General features: G+C 40.1%; 1 pseudogene; it reads right to left on the bottom strand.

The window, feature by feature from the left end:
• Positions 1 to 3275: 3275 nt before the first annotated feature.
• Positions 3276 to 3900, bottom strand: LOC147442634 (uncharacterized; annotated as a pseudogene).
• Positions 3901 to 4167: the final 267 nt, after the last annotated feature.

Genomic DNA, 4167 nt, shown 5'->3' with positions numbered 1-4167 from the left:
TCACCTCGGACCCATCTTTTGAGGATAACCAAGATGAAGAGTTTGGGTGTGTGTGTGTGTGTGTGTGTGTGTGAGAGAGAGAGGGAGAGAGAGAGAGAGAGAGAGACATAGAGAGAGAATGAGGTTTGTCTTCCACAGTTGTAGGATCACAGCTGAGGAATCTTTTCTCAAACACTAGTCTTTTTGCTCGCACATCAAAAATGAGTTTGATGCGCCGATGCCCTTGTTCAGCAATCCCTACCTCCACCTTCTTGTAGAGTTCCACAAAAGTGGGCCTCACTCCGCCATTGAGCAGCGAGCTCTACATGGAAGGGATGTGCATGCTCTCAACCAATCTAGCCAATTATACTCTCTCTATCTCTCTCTCTCCTCTCAGACTCAGCGTCGCCTCTATAAGTCACTCACAGTGCTTGAAAAAACCTAGGTTTAGTGTAACCCCACCTACAAATCTTGAGATTTACCTCTAAATTTTATAGTTGAAGGTGAGAAAACCTGCAAAATTTGAAAAACTTTAGTGTGAATTGGTATAAAAACCTTCAGATTTAGTCAGTTTACCTCTATTGTTTCTAACATGTAGGTTTGACAAGTTTCTGGAAAAAAGGTTTTTTCGAGCACTGGTCACTCACTCTCAGTGGCCGAGTTTAGTGAATTTTTAGTGTCGTGTCTGTTGTTCACTCATAGTCCTCTCTGCCACTCACTTTCAATCTCACAAGCAAGTCAGTCTCTCTCTCTCTCTCTCTCTCTCTCTCTCTCTCTCTCTCTCTCTCTCTCTCTCTCTCTCTCTCTTTTGGAAAAAACTTTAGAAGACATTTCAAAAACATCAGATACAAGCCCGTCCAAAAGACTCAAAAGTCCCTCATCGCCCATCTTATTGATGGCTTCAACCACAATGGCAATGCTCGTAGCATGTGTCTTCTAAGAGTTCTATCATTGAAGTCAAAATTCATGAGAATTCTTCCTCTCTGGGCTTACGCACTAATTAGACACCTCTTCACTTCCTAACAGCAGGAACATTGGTACGCTGATTCTGTTTGGACAGTGAGCTTGATGATAGCCTGGAGGCCCTTCTAGTCCTTGGTAGTCTCCTTGGCGATGTCCTGTCCTACCTTCTTGGGCGATAGACCCAGAGGCCCGATCTTGGGCGCCAATGAAGAGGAAACTCCAACTTCCCCTCCTGTTAAATGAACAAAACCAACCTCCTCATATTCTTGCTGCCCTTTCTTTATCAGCACTGCAACACATGCATCACTCAGCTTTGTGTCTACCCTCTAGTGGAGTTTACGGTGTCGAGAAATTTGCGGTCTTTCCAGGAAAGCACCAGGCTTATGGCTGTGAGAGTTTGTGAGAGAACTCAACAAAAACTATATGAAGGAGTTAAACCATAGATGCCATGAACTCTAGGGTTTGGAAAGAAGTGCAATCAAAGAAGACTCACTCTTTCTCTCTTGCACTCACACACACAAAGAAAGAACACAAAAGAGAATGTCAAAACAATACGAAAATGAAAACATGAAGGCTATGGTCATATCGTATCATGGGTAATATGAAAGGGTTAATAGATGAGTTAATGGCATTCAATCTTGGCTGACCAAATAGGCTACGAATTGTTCTTTGGAATTGTAGTTTTGTGCTTACCATAATATATATATTTTGTCTAGTGATTGGGATTAATTGTGTGTACAAATCCTCTTGGTTCATAGCAAGATAACTACGCTTACATCAAAAGAAAAGTTATAGTCTATGAAAGGTAGTATGATGGGATCCGGTGATAGAAGTATTTCATTAAGTCTTTCTGGGCCAAAGAGAAACACTATACGTTGTTGAAAGTGTATTTTTTGGCTAATCCATACGTTAATTCTAATAGATCGTACAGAGTGAAAGCGATAGAAATGATCATCATGTGGGTTATTCATCTAGGATAGTATGTGAGAAATGTAGATATGAGAGAAGTAAAGAGATGAGAAGTTTCCCTCCCAAGCCCTATTCTTGGCAATAAGGATACTGCGGGGAGAGATGTACCTGTAGAAAAGAGAACCTAGAAATTGCAGAGAGGATGAATTACTAAGAATGAGAGAGATAGGTTTGGTTAAGGAGATGAGATTAGATACATACATACATATATATATATATATATATATATATATATGTCGGATTAGAGATGAAAAAGAAAACAACAAGAAATCAAGAAAACATCAATGTAGAACACATCTTACTTGACAAACCCTTCGGCACCATTATTGATGGAGAGAGAAGAAGAGGGGAGCACTCCACTTTTATTGATATGCCAAGTACAACACCTTCTTTGATTAGAGTTGATCTTCCAAGGATAGCGTACAAGAATGGCTAGTCTTCCTCTAGGAGAAAGTGTAGCCTTGGGCTTATGTTAATGGGGCCAAGTACAATTAGGCATTACTACTCACTCTCTCAAGAATTCCTCTCATCAATGGCTTGAATACTTCCCTTTCTTTTCAAGGAAGAAGAGGTCCCCTTTTATAGGTGAAGAGGTTTACACAAGAAGAGAGGAGCCAGTGTGAATAGGAATTGGAAAAGTTGGGAATGAGCTATCCCTGCATGATGTGGGCAGACTGGGGTCCAGCATTTTGATCATATCTCCTCAACCGTGGCTCCAAATAAAAAACTAAGAATATGGGCAGAAACTTCAGCTCATTAAATACTATTTTCATTTTAAAATCATTTTCCAATTCATATTGGAACCTTGTGTAAAAAATTCATCAAAATAGGGTCCATTTCTCGCAGCAAAAGTCTTCCCGGGGTCCCCTTAGCCTAGACTTTCATTTAATTCCAAAGGACACCTTATGCCATATGAAAGCATGAAATTGCTCCTTGACAAAGTTTTGTAATCATGTTTGCAATAATGCATTAAAATAAGTGTATCTTTGAAATCATGCCACCTAGTGTCCCACTAGGATTAGATTCCCTTCTAGTAGCTATTTAAAAATAAATATAAGAAAAATACATAGAATATATATATATTGGAGTTTACCCTAGATATAGGATCTAGCTAGGGTGTGAGATGATAATGAGATAGTAGAAATAAAGAATCCATGCTTTTTGCGCAAGTTAAAGAGGCGGAGCTATTGACGCTTTTTCCATAGTATTTTCTGATGGTAAAGTAAGAATAGGTTACCCTTGAGATAAATAATAGGATGAGATAGAAAGCTTATTATTATACTTAAATATGCACATGTACATTATAGGAAAGATAATTATGTATCTAAAAAATTACAAGATAACTCTTGTAGGATGCGTTCCCACTATGTACGTGTCACAACACAACAACGGGTGGCTCCCTCAATGGTGACGTTGAATTGGAGCAGGACTAGAAGTAAGGGAGAAATTAGTGTCACTATCCTTGTGATCAAAGCCCTCCAGAAGCCCGAGCGTGATAGGAAGAAGATGAATGCATTGCTGCAGTTGCTGCTCCTTGCGGGACTTAAATAATAGCTAAACGTGTTATAATTATTGCTCAAGAATGAGTACTGCTGTGGTGGGCGCCTATGCTTTGGTGTGAACACAGCCTCTGAAGACAACTGGAGCTGCTCATGATTAGTGCTAAGAGCCTTGTTAATCCGCACTGAGTTTCGTGCAATAATTATCTCCCTTCCTAATCTCGAAGAGGGCGATCTCTGACAATCAGATTCCTATCCATTTAATGCATAATTAATACCACAATGATGAAGGCGACTGACAGAAACAACAAAGATGCCATCATTTTTATTTATGACATTGTTATACTACAGGTGCTCCTCATGGTTGGTGGCCAGTGGCTACTCTCATAATTGCAATTTCATAATTCCTCTTATTAATCTGACCATGCAAGCTGCTACAGCACTCGATTGCATTTTTCTTCTTCTTCTATTTGCCCCTCAGTCCTAGCATTGGCGACAGGGTTTTGCTCCATGCTAGTGTGCCACATGAGCTCTTAGCTGGTTTTCGACCTGTAGATTCCTCTTCCTTCTCCTTATACATTTAAGAACATCAAGAACAATGGAAACATTTCTCTCGATGATGTGATGAGATTGCCCATGTGATGCATCCCTGTTCGATGGCAAAGGAGCTCGCTGGCACAGTAAAAGAAATTCTCGGCACTGCATTTTTGTGGGTTGCTTTGTGGATGGGAAGGATCCCAAGGATTGGCAAACAGAT

Source organism: Adiantum capillus-veneris, chromosome 14 (genome assembly GCF_014529385.1).
Source record: "Adiantum capillus-veneris isolate H3 chromosome 14, ASM1452938v2, whole genome shotgun sequence".
Classification (NCBI taxonomy): domain Eukaryota; kingdom Viridiplantae; phylum Streptophyta; class Polypodiopsida; order Polypodiales; family Pteridaceae; genus Adiantum; species Adiantum capillus-veneris.
Note: the sequence above shows the minus strand (reverse complement) of the source record. Positions and strands in the feature narration are given on the sequence as shown.